Below are 23,564 nucleotides of genomic sequence, written 5' to 3' on the forward strand. Positions count from 1 at the left end.
TCTGTCCCTTCCTAAGGAGAGTTAGAAAACTAGGGTAAGGTTGAAAACATTATCCTAGTTAGGTGGAATCCCAGCCCAGCAGTCCTCATTTGTGAGAGGGGATGTTACAATTCTTAAGAGAATTCTCAAGGTTTCTTCTTGTCTATCTGTAGTTTCTGTTAAATCAAACCTCCTTTCCATTGCCTTCCTTGGTTGAGGCTATCAGAATCTAAGGGGATGTGTATATCATATGTTCACTTATGAGGCTGATTTGGAGATATGGTATGCAGGACGTGTTGTTTCCACTCTTACATCTTCGGGGAGAAAAATTTAAGCAACGAGAAAAAAAAATCTGGTGAGGCTCAGTTGACAAAATTGTTTCAATTACAATCACATTCTTAAGCAAATCTTATTCATTATTTAATATGTAATCATTTGTATTACATTTCATCTGTATTCCAATTATAGAAAATATTTGTTAAAAAATAAACCTCAATACACAGATTGACAACTGCTTTACTTTTTTGTTATTTAAATCTCAATCACCATGAATACACAATCTAAAAATTAAGAAATTTGTTTTACAGTATCACCTTATATGTGCCTAAAAGTGGTCCTGTCTTTGAATAATGAAAAAGGAAGGTAGTATGCTTGTATTTCTATAGTAGCATGAAAAAAAATAAGTTTTCTCCCAACCTGCTCTGAAAACTAAGTGTCATGAGAGAGCTGTATCACATGGCCAAGATAAAGGATCAGGCTATGGTCTCTATAATCCCTGGATTTGAGAAATCATTCCTGCAATCAGGGATTTGAACAAATGAATGTCATTAAATATAATAAAAAACATATTTTTTTGCCTTTGTGAGAAATTTCTTTATGCTCTAGGGTGAATATGTGGGTATTCCCAGATTTTACACATTATTCTTAGATAATTAACATTTGCTTGGCCTCTTGAAGTCACCAAACAGCATCAATTCAATACTTCGAATGTCGCTTTCTAGGCACCAGTGAAAGCCTAGAATTATTTTCTGAATATAATATCCTCTCATTTCATCCCTGTTTTCACAAATGACAGAATTTTTCTGGGTTTTTTTTTCAGTGCTTAATAGTACTGCAGTGTTTATATATGCCATGTTTCCTCTATCAATCCTCTGATGAATAGGCAGATATTTTGACTATTATATATCTATATCTCAACTATTGGGACTAATTCTGCAGTGGATGTAGGACTCCAGATATCTCATGGGTTTACTGATTTAATTCCTTTGGATATATACACAGAAATGAGACTGATGCACATGGTAATTCAATTTTTAGGTTTTTTTCTGAAGAAAATCTATGTTATTTTACAAAATGGATGTATAAATTTATAGTGCCATTGATAGTCTATTAAGGTTCACTTTTCTCTATCTCCTTACCAACTCTTGCCATTCATCTTTTTTGGAGAACAGCCAATCTAACAGGTGTGCGGTGATAGCTCATCATGGCTTCAATTAACATCTATCTGGGGGTTGGGGATTTAGCTCAGTGGTTCCGCTGCTTGCCTCGCAAGCACAAGGACCCGAGTTCAATCCCAGGTACCAAAAAAAAACCCAAAACAAAAACAATAACATCTATCTGATTATGAAAGATAATAAGCATTTTTTTCATTTATCTGTTGGCTATTTATTTGTATGTCTTCTGAGAAATTCCTATTCAAGTCCTTTGTCTATTATTTTCTATGGCTATTTATTTTCTAGTTGTTGAGTAATTTATATATTTTGGATATCAGCTCTTTATCTGGTGTATAGTTTGCAACATTTTCTACCAATGTATGGGTTATCTCTTCAATCTATTGTTTTATTTGTTGTTCAGAGCATTTTAGTTTGATTCAATCTCATTTGTCTAGTTTTATTTCATTTCTTATGATTTTGGATCAAATTCAAAACACCACTGCCCACATCAAAACCATGTTGATTTTAGGCTTTCTTATAATAGTTTTATATTTTCAGGCTTTATATTTAAGCTTTTAGTAATTTTTTATTGTGTAAAAAAATTAATTTTCATCATTCTGCATATGCATATCTAGTTGTTCCAAAATCATTTACTGAAGAAACTATCCTTTCCTCATTTTTTAAATTAATTTTATTGGTACATTTAAGGTATACAATATAATGACATTCATAGTTGGAAATTTGCACCTTTACAAATCCATCTTTGTACTTGTTTTTTCCCCATTCCCCCGCTCTCCCTTCAACCCCTCCACCCCTCTCTATCTACAAAGACTTTGCTTCCATTACCTCATTTTCTCATATTTGAATTCCCTTCTTTCCTTTCCCCTACCCCTCCTATTTCCCCTTCCCCTTTGCACCTTTTCTTCCTATTTCACATTATTTATTATACCTTTTAGTCCTTATTTACACTTTCAGTTTCTCACACTAGAGAAACTATTCAGGATTTACACATGTGGGTCCTATCTATTTCACTTAAGAGTGTGGTCTCAGTGTGCATCCATTTAGCTATAAATATCTCTAATTTCTCATTTTTCATGGCTGAGTAGTACTCCATTTTATAAAAAACCCACATTTTCTTTATCCAGTCTCCAGTTGATGGGCATTTGGGCTGTTTCCAAGTTTTAGCTATTACAAACTACGCTGCTATAAACATGGGTGCACATATATCACTGAGGTATGATTCTTTTAATTCTTTGGGGAAGATCCCCAGCAGGGGAATAGCTGGGTCAAATGGGACTTCCAATCCTGGAGGTTTCTCCTGGAGGTTTCTCCATACTGATTTCCACAGTGGTTGCACCAGTCTACACTCCCACCAGCAGTGGAGCAGGGTGCCTTTTTCTCCACAGCCCTGCCAGCATTTGTTATTGGTTGATTTCATGATAACGGCCATTCTTTTTGGGGTGAGGTGGAATTTTAGTGTTGTTATCATTTGCATCTCTCGAATGACTGAATGACCAGTGATATTGAATATTTTTTCATATGTTTATTTGCTATTTCTACTTCTTTGTCTGAGAAATGTCTGTTCATTTCAGATGCCCATTTTTGGATTGGTCTTTAAATTTGGGAGGTCTGATTTTTTTAAGTTCTTTATAGATTCTAGATAGTAGACCTTTGTCTGAGGAAGAGCAGGTGAAAATTTTTTCCCACATTGTGGGTTGTCTCTTCATGCTGTTGGTGGTTTCTCTTGCTGTGCAGAAGATTATAGTAAGAAGGGATCCCACTTGTTGATTGTTTGTGGTAATTCACGGACAACTGAGATTTTGTTCCTAAAATCATTTCCTACACCAATGTCTTCAAGAGTTCTACCTAACCTCTCTTCCAGCCAGTTTAGTGTTTCTGTTTTAATATTTAAATCTTTAATTCATTTTGATTTTAGTTTAGTGCATAGTGAGAGATGAAGGTCTAGTTTTAATCTTTGGCAAGTTGAAACCCAATTTTTCCAGCACTATTTATTAAAGAGGCTATCTTTCCTCCAGTGAGGGTGTTTGGCTCCTTTGATGAAGATGAGGTTGCCAAGTGTGTCTGGCGTTGTTTCTGCATCATCTAATCTGATCCACTGTTCCTCAAGTCTGTTTTTTTGCCAGTAACCTGCTGTTTTTATCACAGTAGCTTGGTAGTATAGTTTCAAATTGGGGATTGTGATACCCCCTACCTTGTCTTTATTGCCTAGTATTGCTTTTGCTATTCTAGGTCTCTTCTTGTTCCAAATGAATTTTTGGATTGTTTTCTCCAGGTCTATGAAGTATGCTGCTGGGATTTCAGTTGGGATTGTATGGAATTTATATAGAAGTTTTGGAAGTATGACCATTTTCACTATGTTCATTCTTCCTATGCAGGAGCAATGGATGTCTTTCCATTTTCTGATATCCTCTTCAATCACTTTTTTCAGAGTGCTATAGTTTTCAGAGTAGTGGTCTTTTATTTCTTCTGTTAGGTTGATTTCTAGGTATTTCAAATTTTTGATGCTATTGTGAAAGGAATTGATTGCCCCTTTTCTCTCTCAATGAGTCTGTTTTTCCTGTACAGAAAAGCTATTTATTTTTGTGTGTTGACCTTGTATCCAGCTACTTTACTGAATTTGGTTATTAAGTCTAGAAGACTTTTGGTGGAGTTCTCAGGGACTTCTATATAAACTATCATGACATCTGCAAAAAATGACAATTTGACTTCTTCCTTTCCTATCTTTATTCCTTTTATTTCTTTCTCTTGTCTAATTTCTGTGGCTGTTTCTGAAACTATATTGAACAGGAGTGGTGATACTGGACATCTTTGACTTGTTCCTGATTTTACTGTGAAGGATTTCAGTTTTTGACCATTTAGTATGATATTGGCTCTTGTTTTTTCATAGATGGCTTTTATCAGATTCAGGTAGAGACCATCTATTCCAATATTTTGGGGAGTTTTTATCATAAATGCATGTTGGATTTTGTCAAATGCTTTCTCTGCACCTATTGAGATGATCATATGGTTTTTGTCCTTGGCTCTATTAATATAGTGTATTACATTTTTGATTTGTGTATGTTGAACCATCCCTGCATCCCTGGGATGAATCCCACTTGGTCAGGGTGTATGATCTTCTTGATGATCTTCTGCATTCTATTTGCCAGTATCTTATTAAGAATTTTTGCATCTATGTTCATTAGTGAGATTGGCCTATCATTCTCTTTTTCAGTTGGGTCTTTCTCTGTTTTGGGGATTAAGCTGATGCTTGCTTCCAGGAATGAATTTGGGAGTATTGTTTCCCTTTCAATTTCATTGAAGAGTTTAAACAGTAGTGGCAGTAGTTCAAACAGTAGTGGCAGTAGTTCCTCTCTAAATGTCTTGTAGAATTCAGCAGTTAAGCCATCAGGACCTGGGCTTTTCTTAGTTGGTAAGATTTTAATTACATTTTCAATTTCATTGATTGATATTGGGTCATTTAGAATTTTCAGGTCATCTTCATTCAACTTTGGTAATACACATGTATCTAGGAATATGTCCATTTTTTCTATATTTTCCATCTTATTGGCATATAGGTTCTCAAATTGATGATCCTCTGGATTTCTGCTGGGTCCATTGTAATTTCACCCTTTTCTTTCCTAATTGCATGGATTTGGGCCTTTTCTTTCCTTTTTTTGATAAGGTTGGCTAAGGGTTTGTCAATTTTGTTTATTCTTTTGAAGAACCAACTCTTGGCTTCATTGATTTTTTGCATAGTTCTCTTAGTCTCCATTGCATTGATTTCTTTCCTGATCTTTAGAATTTCCTCCCTTGTATGAGCCTTGGGTTTGTCTTGCTCTTCTTTTTCTATAAGCTTGAGGGTCACCATCAGGTTGTGTAATTGTTTTCCTAATGTGAGTATTCATTGCTATGGATTTCCCTGGTAGGACTGCTTTCTTTGTGTCCCAGAGATTCTGATATGTGCTGTATTGTCATTTTCATTTAATTGAAGGAACTGTCTGATTTCTTTAATATCCTCTGTGACCCATTGGTTATTCAGAAGTGTGTTGTTCAGTTTCCATGTGTTTATGAAATTTTTCCAATTTCTTTTGCTATTGATCTCCAATTTCTTCACACTACTGTCTGATAATATACAAGGGATAACTTCAATTTCTTTGCACTTCCTTAAACATCTTCTATGAGTGAGTATGTGGTCTATTTTGGAGAACAACCTGTGGGCAGCTGAAAAGAATGTTTATTCTGATTTTGTGGGGTGGAACACTCTGTAAATATCTGTTAAGTTCATTTGTTCAAGAGTTTGATTGAGTTGTAGTATTTCATTGCTTATTATTTGTCCAGTTGATCTGTTTGTGAGAGTGGGGAATTAAGGTCCCCCACTACTATTGCATTAGTGTTTATATAATTTTTCATGTCCATTAGTATTTGTTTTATATAGTTGGGCGCACTAGTGTTTGGTGCATATATATTAATGATTGTCATCTCTTCTTCTTGGATTGTTCCATTTACAAGGATGTAGTGTCCTTCTTTGTCTCAATCAGTGTATTTTTTGAAATCCACTATATCTACTCCTGTTTTTTTCAGTTTTCTGTCACATGGAGTATTGCTCCCCCCACCTTAACTTTCAGTCTATGAGTTTCTATATGAATTAAGTGTGTTTCTTGTATGCAGCATATTTTTGGATCTTGCTTCTTGACCCATTCTGCCAGTCTGTTTCTTTTGATTGGTGAATTGAGATCATTAACATTGATGATTATAGCTGATATGTATTGACTTATCCTTGTCATGACATTTTCTTCTTGTTGGATTCCCCCCCTTTACATTTAATTTCTTGTCATGCCTAATGGATTCACTCTGCAAGGCTTCCTGGGGTTGTGATCCTCATTGTTTTTTCCTAGGATATTGTCTAAAATTTTTTGGAGTGCTGGTTTGGTATTCATGAACTTCCTAAGTTCCTCTTTGTCATGAAAGTATCTTATTTCTCCATCAATTTTGAAAGATAGCTTTGCAGCGTATACCAATCTGGCTTGGAGGCTCTTTTCTTTTAGGGATTGAAATACATCAGTCCATGCTCTTATTGCCTTTTAGGTTTGTGTTGAGAAGTCTGCTTTGATTCTGATGGGCTTCCCTTTGTATGTGATTTGTTTATTTTCTCTAACTGCTTGTAGAATTTTATTCTTCTGTTGAGTTTCTGGAATCTTAACTATTATATGCCTGTGTGTAGATATTTTTTTATCACAGCTAGTTGGAGTCATATACACTTCACTTATCTGTATGTCAAGTTCTTTTCCCCTGCTTGAGAAGTTTTCTGCCATCACTTCTATGAATAGTTTTTTTTTTAATGACATCTGCACTCTCTCCTGTTTCCTCATTGACTCAGATTAGTCTTATGTTATTCTCCTTTGCATCGTCTAGCAGCTGCTGGACTGGTTTCTCATGGTCCCTTACTATTTCAAAGAAATTTTTCTTTTCCTGGTCACTAGTTGCAATCTTAACTTCTATATCTGAAATTCTATCCTCCCATTGGCTCATCCTGCTATGTAAACTTTCAAAGGGGTTTTGAATCTCCTGGAAATCTGTTTGCCTCTGTTTTATGGATTCCATTTGTTTCCTATGTTGGGATTCCATCATGTTCTTCAGCTCCTCTATTTTTTTTATCTGTGTCCACTCTAGATTTATTAATCATGTCTTGTACTATGGGCACAATCTCTGATGCTTTCTGAGAAATTATTTCTGATTTTATTTTTTCCAGGTCCTCTTTCATTGCCAATTCAGGGAGTCCAGGTGGCTTAGTGTCAGATTCTTCCATCTCCTTGCCCTTTGGGGTTTCCTTAGGTGATCTGGAAGTCTGGTTTTGAGACTTATTTACATGTCTTCTCTTTCAACTTACTGTGCCTTTCTTGAGGTGACTTTTTGCTCACCCATTGTTCTTGAATTCTTAGGAAGGCACCAAGCAGCCTTCACTCTACTGCTCACCATTACACCAGTTCCTGGGTTCAGAGTGGTTGCTTTTTGGATCCCTGAGCTGACCTGTTGTCTGGGTTTCTGGCTGGGGCCTAAGCACACTTGGTATGGTATGTAGCCATGCCTCTTGCTGGGGCCCCTATGTAGCTGTTTTCTGGGAGTGCCTTTGGCTGGGTACTGTGCACCCCAGTTCCTTTTGTCTGCACAGGCTTTGAATAGGGTTTCCATGCACTTATCAGTGGTATCAGGGTGAGCCTCTAGGTTTTGCTTGTGTGCCTGTGTAGCTCTTTTCCAGGTGGGTCCTTGGCTGTGGTCAATGGTCTGATGGACCTCTGGCTGATGCTTGTGATCCTGTACAGCTCTTTCCTGTGTGGGCCTTTGGCTTGGGTGGGTGTGCAGGAGCCTCTGGGGTTAGGGTGGAGCTCTGGCTGGGATCCACCTGCAGCCATGCCAGTCTGAGCCACACAGCTGACCTTTCCTCAATGTTTGTTTTTCAGAACTTTATTTAAAAAACTGATGTACTATTGATTTGAATTTAATTTTGGGGCCTGTAGTCTATTGGTTCATTGTCTCTTTATATGATTACCATAGTTTTATAGTGAAATCAGAAAGTGTAATACATCTAGCTTTGGTTTTTTGCTTTTATCAAGATTGCTTTGGCTATTTGGAGTCTTTGTAATTCCACATGAATTTTATGATTTTTTTCCTATTTTGTGAAGACTGCTATTGTGATTTTGATAGGAATTAATTATGTCTGTAGATTGCTTTGGGCAGTATGGATATTTTTTTAAAACTAATGATTTTTCCAATCCACCTACCTGCTATATCTTTCCATTTGTGTGTCAACTTCACTTTCTTTCATCAATGTTTTATAGATTTTAGTATATACATGTTTCACTTTCTTGGATAAATTTACTCCTAAGATTTTTTTTTTCTTAATACTATTGTAGGTGATGTTGATTTCCTAATTTCATTTTTAGGTTGTTCATTGTTAGTGCATAGAAATGCTACTAAATTTTGTATGTTGACTTTTATCCTGCAACATTATTGAATTATATTATTAGTTCTAACAGTATTTTGGTGAACTCTTTTAGGATTTTCAGCAAATAGACAATTTCCTTTTTCCTTTCTATTTGAATTTTTTTTATTTTTTTCTCTTGCTTAATTATTCTGGTTAAGTCTTCTAGTACTATGCTGAATATGAGAAGTGAGAGAGTGTGTCTCTACCTTGATCGTGATCTTGGAGAGGACCATTAGCTGTGAGTTTGTCACAGGTGACCTCTATTGTTTTGAAAACTATTTCATCTGTACCTTATTTGTTGATAATTTTAATCATAAAGGAAGTTTAATTTTGTCAGATGCTTTTTATGCATATCATTCTGTTAATATGATGATTCACATTTATTGATTTGCATATCTTCAGCCTGTCTTGCATCCTAGGATAAATTTTTCTCAGCAAAGGATCCCTTAATATGCTGATGAAAATGGGTTGCTAGTATTTTGGACAGGAATTTTCTATCTATGATCATCAGTGATAATGTTTATAGTTTTGTTGTAGTGGCTTTAACTTTGATCTTAAGAAAATGTTGCCCTTGTAAAATGAGTTTGGAAATATTGCCTAGGTTTTAATTTTTTGGAAGAGTTTGAGAAGGATTGGTATTATTTTTTAAAGATGTTTGATTAAATTCACTCACAAAGTCATCTGTTACTGGGCTTTCATTTGATGGGAAACTTTAAATTACTAATTCAATTTCCTCATTCATTATTGATCTACTCAGCTTTTTAACTTTACTATGGCTTAGTCTTGGTAAGTTATATGTTCCTGGGATTGAACTATTTTTCTAGATTGTCCAATTTCTTGGCACATGTGTATTCTTAGTAGTCTCATGCTTCTTTGTATTTCTTTATGTATTGGGTAATCTAGGCACTAAGGATACAGCAATATAGGAATAAATATAGGAATATATAGGAATAAAAACAGAAAATGTGGTTTTTTTCAGTTACAAACTAGCGACAGAAATCAAATAACAAAGACTTCACTAGAAGCATGCAGAGGGGCCTCTCTTTTGCTGGTAATGATGACATATAGGCCAAAAAAGGTAGGACTTATTTGGAGCACCCAGATTATCTGAATTCCTTAAGATTATCTTCCATAAAGTTTTTAATCTCATGTTTCTCTCTGATTCATAAGTCAAGAAACACCTGAGAGTAGCTCTGATAACCTGGAGAAGAGGGCAAAAAGAATCATCACTTTGATAAGATTATTACACTGAGCTACATACATATTCTTTTTTCTGTTTTTATGTTGAAACGGTCTCACTAAGTTTCTCAGGTGGAACTGCAACTTGCAACACTAGGCTCTCATGCTCCCAGAGTGCTGAGAATGCAGCTATCATCATCATAACAATTATAATCATGCCTGGCTCACATTTTGAAATTTTAAAACCCGAACAAAACACTGTTTCTGTGATCTATACTAGAAGAACCTAAAAGAAAAGAAGAAAAAGAAAAAGAAGAACCTAGAAATGAAAATGTCATCGAAAAAATCTTATATCTATTGATATGATTAATTTAAAAGAGACTGGCAACACCAAAAATGGTGAGATTGTAGCCCAACCTGAGGTTTTGTACATTATTTTTTGCAATGAATATGGCATAACCACTTTGAATATAGGTCTGCCAATTTGTATAAAACTAAGCCTACAATTACCCAGAATTTACTGAAGAGAAAACACATGTTCACATGCACACACAAAAAATATATAAGAGTGTTCATTGCAGTTATTCATATTGCAGTATTTGCCGTCCAAATGGAAACTAGATAAACTATGTCTTATTCATACAACAGAATACTACTCAACATGAAATAGGAATGCAACAACTGGTGGAATCTCAAACACATAGCGCTTGAAGAAATCTTACACAAAAGTACATATTAGGGGGATGTGGTGGAACACACTTGTTACTCCAGGACTCTGAAAGGTGAAAAAGGAATCACAAGTTGAAGCCCAGCCTAGAAAACTTAGAGACTTAGCAAGATCCTGTTTCTAGGATGTAGCTCATTGCTAAGTTCATGGGTTCAATTTCTGGAACCACAGAACACACACACACACACACACACACACACACACAAAGTACAGATCATTTGATTTATATGAAGTGCTAGAACAGAAAAAGAAAACGTACAAAAAATAAGAGTATTGGCTTTCAGTTAGATGGTGGGAGCAAGGATTAACTGAGAAAGAGCATGAAGGAACTTTGTACACCGATGGGGAATTCGGGTTGAATAGGAGCATGTCCTGTGAGTGGTTCCTGAACTGAATGAATAAAACACATGAGGATTTTTCAATTTATTTTATATAAAATTTACACCAAAAGAAAATAATGTAAATGTCCACCTTTAAATAATTCTGTATATACTTAAATATTTGGGGAAGGTATTGATGTCTGCAATTTCTTTGGTAAAGCACCAGAAAATAATATGGATTGATACATGAATAGTAGGACTGATAATTATGTGATCAAGCAAGTATAATAAAAGCTTAATGATACAATCTAGACAGTGATACATATTTATCACACAATTCTGTAAGGTTGAAAAATAAAATTTAAATAAAAAAATCTTTTGAGCTGTGAGTGAGATCTTTTTCCTCATACTTTGCTTATGATTAAGTATTACAAAATTATTAAAAATGATATTTCATCTTTTTAAAAACATTATTTTATCAGTACATTTTAGGTATACACTATAATGACATTCATCATTGGAAATTTGCGCCTTTACATTATCTCTCTTGGTTCTTATTTTCCCCCCTTCCCCTGCCCTCCCTTCAACCCCTCCATCCCTCCCTATTTACAAAGAGTTTGTTTCCATTTTTTCATTTTCTCATATTAATTCCATTCCCTTCTTTCCTTTCCCCTAATCCTCCCATTTCCTCTTCCCCTTTGCCCCTTTTCTTCCTATTTCACCTTATCAATTATACCTTTTAGTCCTTATTTACACTTTCAGTTTCTCACACTAGAGAAACTATTTGGTATTTACACATGTGTGTCCTGTTTATTTCCCTTAAGAGTATCACCTTAATGTGCATCCATTTATATTTCATCTTTTTTATGTACTTCCTATTGATATATCAAAGATGACAAGGCATGCATTAATTCATGTAATAATTATTTGTCAAGCAACTCTTTTTCAAACTCAAATGAGGATAAGCACAATAGACTATTCTTGCCCTTTATTCTAATAGAAGAAAAGGTATTTCTTTTACAATGTTTCTAAACCTAAGTACATCACTTTTGATTAAAATTATTTTGAAGGAAATTTTTTCTTCAAATATCTGATGTTACTTGAATATTATTTTTGTTCTGAAATACTTATTATCAATAATTAACTGGAAATAAGATATTATTATGAAAGATATTTTAATAAAAATATGATATTAAAATAAATTTCATGCTTCCTTCATAGTACCGATAGTTAGCAACTTATGTCCCATTAATATTTTTAATGGTTTTTTTTTGAGATAGGGTCTTTCTATGTAGTCCAGCCTGGCCTTGAACTCACTATCTAGTCCAGGCTGGCTTCAAACTCACAGCAATACTCCTGCTTCAGCCTTCGGAGTGCTGGGATTACAGATGTGTGCCACCACACCCAGCTATTTTTCACATTTTATAACTATAGTCATAGCATTTATAATGGATGGACCTTGAGACCATACTCTTAAGGGAAATAAATTGGACACACATGTTTAAATACCTCATTGTTTCTCTGGTGTGAGAAACCAAAACTGGAAATAAGGACTAAGTGTATAATAGATATTGGGAAATGGGAAATGGGAAGAAAATATTAAAATGGAAAGGGAAAAAAGGAAGGAGAGAGGGCAAAATGATGGAAGGGACAAGAAAAAGAGTGAAAATAGAAGGAAAAAATGGAAACAAAGCTTTCATACATAGGTGAAGGGGTGGCAGCGGGGATATGGGATAAAATAAAATTTATTTTGAAAAGGAAAAAATAAATAAGTATAGTTATAGGATGTTAATTTATGAAATTAATTTGACAAAATGAGACTAGTTGAATAGGTATCATTATGAAGTATAATCTAAGATTTAAAATTTTTAATTCTTCTTTGTTCTGAACCATAGCTAAAAATATCATGGGTTTTGTCCTTTGATATGTACCTAATGTAAATTACATCTGGCATGTCTCTTCAGTAAAGCCACAGTGTCTAGACCTAAGGAAGATAAATAGATTTAGGCAATTAATTTATAATCTCATTCAATGAGTATATATGGAGCTGTCAAAATATTAGTCTTCTAATTACTGGCATTAAATACAAATCCTGTTATCTCTACCACTGAAATGCTACAAGCAAGCTTTGATCTGAAGGACATGGGCTGCAGGCTTCAATCTTCTTCTAGCCCTTTTTCTTTTTTTTTTTTCTGTCATACATTTACCTACCACACTCTTCCCTAAGCTTCAGTTTTATTTGTCATATAAAACACTGCATATTTTTCATTAAACATTTCCAGTGGGAAACTGTTCATCCTTCCTCCAAAAAGGTCACAGCTTTTTCTTTAAACAAAACTCTGCTGTTTTCTAATCATTCATGAGCCAAATGTTGTCCATTATTCTGTTGTCAATCTAGTATATTGAACTGCTAAATTGTAGTAGTATTTTTCCTCATAAGAGTTTCCTATAACATTTTCTTCTGTTTTTTTCTCACTAATTCCAGCCTACTTGAATGATCTTATACTAAATATTATGTCTTTAAAAGTAGAAATATTTTTCAATTATTTTTAAATAATCAGAAAATAGAAACTTTTTAAACATTAGTAATTTAAAACAGGATTTTTGGTTGTGCTCTATAAAATATCTATCAACATTTCATTGTATATAGTTTTAGCCTTTTGTCATTTTTCTTGGAAAGCATGATTTTTAAATATATGTATTACTTTTTCACAAATTTATCAGAATTTGGGTATTTAGTTCAAACTTTTGCATATTTATTTCATTAGTGAATTTTTTCTTATTATAATTAATACTGATATAGAGGTCCATGTACATATATAATGACAGAAAAGGACAGGAGGTGGAAGTAGGGGTTTAAATGGTATGTACTATTGAATCTTTTTTTTTTTTTTTGGTACTGGGAATCAAACTCAGAACTTTGCACGTGCGAGGCAACTCCCAAGCCCTGTACTATTGACTCTTAAAATAATCTTGTTACATTTCTTTTAGTTCTACTCCCAGAAGTGTATGATTATTTGTTTTGTTACCATTTGTAGTAGTCATCTTTCCTATTGCTGGGACAAAATAAATGATATTTGCAACTTAAAGGAGGTGAGCTGTGTTTTGGTTTATGGTTTCAGGGCTTCAGTCCATGCTTGACTGGCATGAAGGCAGAAGTATTATGGAGGAAGGACATGGTAGAGAAAAACTGCTCAGGTAGTGGAAGAAGCAGAGCAAGTGGAACAGCACCAGAAAGAAGAGGCCATGGACCAGATACAGCAATCCAGGTCATACCTTCATAACCTACCCAGACATAGCCAGAAATATGAGTTACTAATCCCCTAGGCAGATCACAACCCAATCAAATTGACAAGTTAGATGGTTACATTCCATTTTCTGTCATCTTGATACCCAAACACATCTGCTTGGCCATTATTTGATCTCTGAACAAACAAAAGGACATAATTCCACCTAACCTGATGTAACTATCCAGTGTATAACCAGAAATGCACTAATACCCACTCCAAAGTCTCAACAATTCCAACACTGCTCAAAAGTCCAACATCTCTGAGACATTAGAAATTTTTAGCTGTGAACCCTTATAAAATTCATAATTCTCAATATATACTGGTACAGAGTAAATATTCCTACTCCAAAGAGAAGAGATAGGAAGATACATTCAAAGCAAGACCAAAACCCAACAAGGCAAACTTTAAGTCCTGTATCTCTATGTCCAGCATCTAGATCCCTAACCATATGGCCTTGCCAGTTGCAGCCTACATGACCTCTCTCAGGTTGGCTTCTTTCATTGCTTGTAGTTTTCTCAACAAATATTACATGTTCCTGTCATCAGGTGTCCACTGCACCTTCAAGTTTATGCCCGTAGGTCTACACACCAACCTATCAGGGATATATTGCCTTGGCTTCCAAGGCCTTCCCTTGGAATATGGATGGAAACCTCCACAGTGCCACAAATCTTGCATTGTGTGCATAAACAACCATCATCAAGTGAATGATGTCAAGGTCTTCTGCGAACAGGAGCTTTAACCAGCCCCTGTTGAACAAAGGCTGCAACGGTTCTGATGCATGGGTGACTAAGCAGGGTGAAATGAATCTAGGAAGACTGGTTCCCTGTGTAATCTTCTGGAGCAAGGAGACATGGGATCTATTCTCAAATATAAGGTTAAGCTATTGCATCCTTGATCTTGTGATGGTTGGGGTCTTGTTGATTCCCAAGATACTCTTAAAACATTTTTCTTCTTGTTCTTGTTCAAAGTACTTATTTTTGAAGCAAAATATTTATTGGTACATTTTAGATATCCATGACGATAACATTCATCATAGGAAATTTGTACTTGTATATGATATATTTTGCTTCTTCCCCCCCACCAAAGTACTTATTTTTAATGCCATCACAACTCCTTTGGCTTCAACTTTACATGTGCTTCTTTCTAGGCCCAAATTTAAGTTTTTCAATATTTTTTTTTCAGTCTAAATATGACTAAAAGCATCCAGCAGTATCCATACTACAGCCTGAATGTTGGGCTGTCTTTAAATTTCCTCCAATTTATCCAGACATTAAACCCAGCCTCCCAGAAAGTCTTAAGACATGGACACAATATTTACAATTGTGTGTGTGTGTGTGTGAGTGCATAACATGCATAACTTCCAATCCAATTCCCATACTCCTCATTCCCACCTGAAACCTCTTGAACCTGGCCTTTACTTCACATTTCTGTTAACATTCTGTTCTTCTGATCTCTGGCCAAAATAATTATTGAGACTCTGCTTCTAGCATTTGAAGGCTTCTCTACCCTGCATCTCCAAAGCTTTCCAAACTCTTTCCACAAACTAATTCCAAAGGCTTCTGAAACACATGGTCAGGGATGATTTCTCACTTCTGGGTCAAATTATATGGCACCCACAACTTAAAGGGATGAGAGGTTTTGTTTGTTTGTTTTTGTTTCATTTTTTTTTTTTTTTTTGGTCATGGCTTCAGGTATTCAATCCATCATTGGCAGGCTCCAAGGCGGAAACATCACAAAAGGAAATTATATGAGAGCAAAGTTAGTTCATTGCAAATGGGAAGCAAAGCAGGGGAATAGCATCAGGGAATGAACAGAGACTAAATATAGCATCAAAGTTCAGGTGTCCATTACCCATCCAGACTCATCCAGAAGTGTTTTCCTAAACCTCTAGGCACTTCCCAAGCCAATTTTGTTGACAAACTTAATTCTTGAAAAACAAAACTAGCATTTAAAAAAATGGTTACTAAGTTTATATCTTAAAAATGGTTTCTTATTTAGTTCTCAGATCTGTTGTTTTTTTAATCATTGCTTTATAACTTTAATGGTCATTGCACTTCTTTTGTAAATTATAATTTCATGTCTGTGTTGCATTTTCTTATTGAAGATTCATTGTTTTTGCCTCTTTGTTTAGCATAATTTTATCATCTGAATATTACAAACATCTTCTAATTCTAATCTATCTAATGATCCATTTCCAGAGTAATATTGCCATTGTATAATTTAAATGGTTAAACTCATTGCCTGACAAAATCAGGACTTTAATATCCAAAAAATCTAATTCCATGTCTACTATGCCTAACAATCTTCAGTATCAAAGGTGTGCCCATGTTTACCACATATATGCAAAAATATCTTTCTTTAATGATTCCTTCTTCTCTTCCCCATATAAAACCCACCTATCTTTCTGATTCACAATTGGCTCAAATCTTATCTAGTTACTCCCTCACTTGAATCTTCTCTATTGTACTATCTATAATTTGCTTTTCATTATTCCATCTAGGTACTGCAGCCATTAATCTGGGAGCCTTTCCTGATGCTTTCCTCTATTTCATAACTCCACCTATAACCATTAGCCTTGATTCTGCTGCATAAAAAATTTAAATGTCCTTATCTCCATTGACCCTTCCCAGACTAAGTCTTAATCCTGCAAAATAACTAAGAATAACTCCTTCTCCTATCCATGATTTATTCTTTTTCAGTAACCTTAGTGACATTATAAAAGAAAATTTGATCATTTATTCCCTTGTTTAGTACAATGTCATTAGATTTTAGTGCACTTAGGATGGAATCGAAATTTCTTTATTTGCCTATCCTGTAGGATCTGGATATTCTTCATCATCATCATCTGCCACTGTTTTCCTTGCCATCACCCTTCATAACTATCATGCTCACATGCCCCCAATTTTTTTCTAATCAGCACTATACAACTTCCTCTACATGTCTCCATTCTCTGCACTAACATCTAATTCTTCTTGTAGTTACCAGTGTAATATAACTTTTTCTAGGTAGACTTAGCAATAGTTTCTTAATTACTTACATTTAGAGTATCTCATACCTTTTCTCTGCAAAGTATAATAATTTTAATATCTGCCCCATTCTGGAAGTTATATATTTAATATTTATTGCTTTCCAAAGACACAAAGATTATATCCATACTATTAATATTAAAGATGTTCTCCTTTTTTCTATTTGTTTTATGTTTAATTTCTTCTTTAAAACTGACAGGAAGAAATATGCCAATGTCTTAAATCAATTTGTTTAAATGAAATTCCAATAAGAAGTTTAGTTCATTAAACATTGTCATTTTTCCACAAGTATCTTTAGCTGTTTTATTCATTATCTCATCATTTTTTCAAGGGTCAATTGAATTCCATAAAGAAATTTTAGAAAGTAGGTGATAAGGTCAAGGAAAATTCTAGTTTCATTTAAAAAAGGAAAATGTAGTTGTGTCAGTCAGCCCTGGGACATTATAACTCATCAATGGACTCATCAACGTGCTCATAGCTAAATCTGCTGTTAGGAAGTAGGTCTCAGTTGGAGGAGGTTTGTAGCTGGGGGCATGCATTTGGAAGGTATATCATTTGCTAGCATTCTTGCCTTGTGCTGTGCTTCCCAGTCAACATGAGTTGAGCAGGAATTGACATTTCTGCCTTGAAACCAACTGATCATGGCCTGAAACCTCTGAAACCATGAGTCAAATGAAACTTCTCCTTTCTTAAATTGAATTCATTAAGTATTTTGTCCCAGCAATTGAAGCTGAGCAATACAATAGTTCAAGTTGAATTATTTATTGGAACTTAGGATGTACCCAAAATCTGTACTATTAGGCCTATGTAGCATCCAACTCATATTGATGACAAACACTCCATAACCCTGAGTAAGGAAGGAAATCAAGGTTTGGGGTTACTGTAAGAGGAATCCTAAAATGGTGGAGCCCACAGCATTAGCATAATTTAGAAAAGAAAATTCAGGGTCTAGATTTCTGTGTCTCAGATTACATTTTATTCATTTTTCCTGCCCTTCAAGAGGGTTTTAAAAAATTTTTAAATAAAAATATATATTACTAAACACATTTTTGAAGAAGAGTAGTCATATGAACAAGGGATCCTAGATATTGAGCTCCTTGATAAGTTAAAATGTGGATGTAACTTCTGGGGCTACAGCAACAAATTTGCTCTTAGGGTGGAAGAATTAGTTTCTTCAAGAAAGAAATTTAGAGTGCCAAATCGAGAGTAGTAAGGGGAGAGATAGCCATTGGATACTATCACCCACTATGGCTGTAACACCACACAAATATCTAGTTGAGCACACTGAAGCCTATAGAAAAAACTCTAGACAGGTCCTAAAACAATATGTCAGTACCTAATATTAACACAGCATATATTTGTGTGAATGTATGTTATTTAAAAATCTATTTACATGTAAATGTACTAATCCTACACATTTTTCACTTTTACAAGTAATAAAACTGAGAAGTAGACAATTTAAGCCTGGTCCAATGTCATATTACAATTTAGTGCAAGAGGAGCGATTCAAATCCTGAATACCAGTTTAAATCAATCATCTTCCAGTTTCATCAAAAACTGGAGAACATAGAAGTAATATGGATACAGATAAATGCAACCTACAAACCAAATTTCTGTTTTGTTCCACTAAACATTTAGAGGTTTTGGATGGTTCGATGATTTAAATACCACTATAAATTTATATCTCCAATAGTTATACAAAAGTTGTGTAATGCCTCCATAAAATTAAGCAATGTGCTCTCTCCTCTCTCACTTTAATTAGCGGAATAATAGCTTTAGTTTTTCAATTCCCTTTCTCCATGGAGATTTAACTTAAGATTGAACTTTCATTGCATGAAATTCACATTCCATTTTTTTCCAAGATGACCTGTTAAATTTTGTTCATCAAACTGACTGAGAGGTGTTCAGAATGAGCAAAATCCAGAAAAAATCCTGAACTAAGAATCAATGATGTATGAATGAAAGAAACAAAAACAAAACAAAGAAAAAGCAAAACAATATTAGATTTAAAATTCAATATTTTGTATCATTTTATATACATATAAATTTCATCACCTGATATATATTTACCTTTTATATATGTATTTTTGGATCTTAAATAGTAAGTATATTAAACATATTATATCTCCAAGTCTGAAAGACATTTATTGTAGTAAAGATGACAAAAACGCTTCATGTACAATGGATTATGTAGATAAAGAGATTAGAAATTTAATATAAAAACTTGATCATATTCTCTTTTACAAATGACCTCATGTTTTATATATTTCATATATTTACTTTTGTCTTTGAAATGAGATTGGGTGTAAGTTGCTATCTAAAATCAGTAGAAACAGTAACTGAAGAATAAAAGTCTGTTTTCACAATTAAGGCGAAAGTATTGGTTTGTTAAAAATCCCTTTTTGGTCCTTCATTTAGTCTAATTGTCATAAGGGTAATTAAAGAATTTTAAATAACATGGAAAGAAAATAATTTTACTTTACTAGATTCACCACAATATTTAAAGACTGCAAGATATCATGGCATGTACAATCATAACCCTTCCCAGCAAAGCACCCTTACATAGTCTAAGCTGTTTCAAACCGTCATGTGTTTGTGTGTATAACGTGATGCTATGATAGTCAGATTTTTGCCTTCTGTAGTGTTGCCCTTAGCAACAAAAAGCATGTGACTGTTTATGTGATTCTTCTGGCCTGCAACAGTGTGTAGAAGGATTTAAGCAAAATGAAACCGACAGAAATATTGATTCAGACAACTGCAGTTTTCACAAATATTCCAACAGTATAGATTGGTAAGAATGGAGAAGAGAGCAAAGAAAACAATCCAAGAAAACTGTTTGCAATGAGAAAGTGGAAACAAATGTTATTGTAAAGTTTTACATAAATTATGTACATTTGGGAAAGAAATGACTCATTTTTTCCTTTCTTCCATCATCTTTAAACATATATTTAATAAGCAAAGCCAAACCCTGTCCTGTTGTTTGATATGAAAAGTGATAGGTCCATAATTAGAAAGACCTTTCTTTGTTGCCATCCCAATTATGAACAGTATCAAGAATTCTATTGAATATTACCATACTTGTTTTAAAAAGCTTGAGAAATAAATTTTCAGAGAACCTTTTTTCTATAGTTCATAAAACAGCTTAAATGATCAGAATTAAATGATCATACACACAGAATCACATTGTTTAATCATGCCTGATGTAATAAAGGATGGCCTTTTAAATATAATTTTTTGACGTTTAGGAAATTTTAATAGTAAAACTGGAGAGAGGAGATGCTGTTGTATACAATTATAAACAAACTTAAAAATTACTCACTGTATTTAAGGTTATATCTTTAGTGAGAAAAAAAATAAATTGAAATTGTGACAACATAAGGACCAGGCTTGAAGCATATTGTGAGCAACAATATGCTTCTTGGTCATTTAACCCTTCTATGCAAATTTCAATGCATCTAATAATCTATTGTGAAGAGAACAATTTTGTGAAGAGAACAAATCTCAAAATGAAAGTATCTTCACTTGTACTATCACATTTTTCTACCATAAAGAGAAGAAATGTATGAACTCTCCATTTTCTTAATAGGCCAGTCATTAGAGGAACCAATATATAGTGGCCACTTATGATATTTATGTTTCTTTATATCACTTCATTGCAAAAGCAGAATGAAGTACCTGGAATTACATCCATTTTATAGATAAGAAACTTTAACAGAGTAAGTGAATTTCTAAAGGCTGCAAGTTAGTAATGCGTATATTTATATCTAGGTCTTATTTCAAATCCTTGTTTTCTATTACTCTACTTGAATGTTTGTGTGTGTGTGTACACACATTCAAAATCATAAGGTCTTGTACAATTGAAAAAGATGAAGAGTACACTTTAACTCTGAGCTTCCAAAACACCAAACCAATTAAATAAACACATGGCTAGTTCTAATTCTCTTGTTTTTCAACAAATATTTATTTATTACCTTCTCTGTGTCAGATACTATACTAGTCACTAGAAACACAAGATAGGAAAAACAGATAGGGTTACTGCTTTGCATGGTCTTGGTTTGCCTCATGTGATCATGGCTTTGTGGAATCATTAAGTTCTGACCATCTAGTCTTCATCAAAATGGTGAAATGAAACAGCAATCAAGTGTTATGTTTATTTTCTATCTTCTGAAAAGAACATCAGCACATTGGGGGTGATTTTACTTTCACTGTTTTAGATCATCCTCTAGAAATGTGTCTGACTCCAAAATTGTTTCAAAATTGATTAAAGTTATCACACTTAAGTATGTCCTTTAAACTACAGAAAGAGGCATGTTGATGTTGTAAAGGGCATAAGGGAATCCCAGATAGCTTCAGGAATAAAGGAAATATCAAAATAGAGACTGGCTGGCTCTTAAATTTGAGAAGTTTGTCAAAAATCGGAAGGATAAGAAAAGATGATAGCTAGAAAATAAAGTAGACACAAAGCAGTGGTTTCAAGCTTTTGCTTAACTTTGTTTTGCTTTGCTTTCAGGGTACAAGAAACATGGATAGTCTTAAACATTGATTTAAAAAGTGAGAGCCTGCTACTTGTCCTTTAAAAGTTACTTTATTTTGGGCCAGGGATTTAGCTCAGTGGTTCCACCGCCTGCTTTGCAAGGTCCTAAATTTGATCTCCGGTACCAAAAGAAAAAAAAAAAGTTACTCAATTTTTACCTGAAATATTTTAGGTGGATTCCTGGTCCCTAAGTTAGAGACTCCCTTTCTCAACTTCATTTCTGGCTTCCAGAGTATTTAACTCCAGGCAGTAATGCGCTAGTGAAAGTGATCTTTGTAGTCTCCACCATGCTTTAATGGAAATTGCCTGCTCTCCACTTCTGCTCATCCCGTCATCCCTCAGACTGTAATTTGGAAGTTGTGATGACCTAATTCCACCACACAGAGGAACAAGAGAAAGACAACTTGTGTCTGTGAATGTATCAACAATTTAGGTCACAGAGAAATGAACATTTGTCTTAATATGCCTCTTTATTTAGGGTTTCTTCTTCCTAACTGCTTAGTCTGCACTTCTGGCACAGGAAGGATCCAGTGAAGGGTGAAGCTAGATGCATCATGGTAAAATCAAGTAAGTAAGATTCATAAGAAGTCATAAAGCCTAAGAATGACACTGTATTATGTGACTCTGTGCTTTGGAATATGACTAGGTACATCAATCTTTCCTGGCCCTTAGTCTTGAAAGAGCAACATAGACAGCTGAAGAGCTTTTTGTTTTGGTTTTTTTAGTCCCAGATCTATTCTTTCCTAAGTGCAAGTTGTCACACAAGTTACTTTCTGCCTCTCTGCCTTCGTTTTCTTACCTGTGGAAATGGTTGCTGTAAAGGTAATCAAAATAATTATGTAATTTTTCAAGAATATCCAAAATATAGATTGGTAAAACTATCCTCAAATTTTACATTTCATTTACACAGATTTGGCCATATTTAATCTAGAATTGTTCTTTTCCTTAAGAACAAGTATTAGCTAATTGACATTACAAAGTTATTAACAAAATTTTCAAATTAGGAAACACGCTAACAACAGCTTTGAAAATGTGAAATATACTTTAAAACCTTAGGAGCAGATTTTAAAATGTGGGGAAAGTCAAAGCCTTGTGTATATAATGGAATTTCTTTATTAAATCATTATATTATTATTATCCTTATTATAGCTTAATTTTTAAAGTGATAATCCTAAGAACTACACATTTTCCCACACATGTCACAGACACACACTCATAAAAGAGGTACTTTACTTTTCTTTTAATTGGTACATTGGGGCAGTGTTCCAAGGCTGACATTTCATCTCCACAATGTTAGAGATTCGTGTTTTTTATCATGTTGTTTCTCTGTCACCCTAAATATGCAGCCCTCATCCTCAGAGTAAAAAATGGTTTACCAGCCTTGGGAAGTAGAAGGGAAATAGGGAGGGCATGACTGTTCATTTCTATGGGCATGACTCAATACTGTAGTTGAAAACATCATCTCTATTCACATTTGTTCACTAGAAAGTGGTTACATCGCCACTTTAGCTGTAAGGGAGGACAGGAAAGTTAGCCTTAGCTGTGTGAACATAACTCTAGCTAAGAACTTTATAAAAAGAGAGGAATTGGAGGCACAAGTGTTCATCTCTAGTGTGACTGAGCCCAATCTCACTCAATTCGCAGCTCTGAAAATTGTTGAGTATCTTCAGCTGTTTACTACTCTCCTTTACTTATTTTGAAAATTGTGGTCTCATGTGAAGAACAAAAGAGGAGGACTCTGAGAAAAATATTTTTCAGTTTATTCATGTATTTTAAATACATGAATATATTTAAATACTGGGCTTTCATAGTAAATGGAAAATGAAGCATAAATAAAAGAAAGGCTGTAAGCAGGGACAGCAAAATGTTATTGTAAGTTTGGGAAAAGGGAAATTGGAAATAATCCTCAAGACTTTTTAGTACTGAGAAGAGTACAGAAAGATGTGTATGTGTATGTGGATGACATCTTGTTTTATTTCCTCTACTGAAAACAACATATCAAGAGAAAACAGAAAAAATAAAATAGAGATGAAAAAGATGCAAGAGATTATAAAAAGAAAAATGTATCCAAATGGAATTATTAATGGGATTTTA

The sequence above is a fragment of the Heterocephalus glaber genome, unplaced genomic scaffold (genome assembly GCF_053883595.1).
Source record: "Heterocephalus glaber isolate CG9 unplaced genomic scaffold, H.glaber_assembly_v1.0 deba00001572, whole genome shotgun sequence".
In the NCBI taxonomy this organism is placed as follows: domain Eukaryota; kingdom Metazoa; phylum Chordata; class Mammalia; order Rodentia; family Bathyergidae; genus Heterocephalus; species Heterocephalus glaber.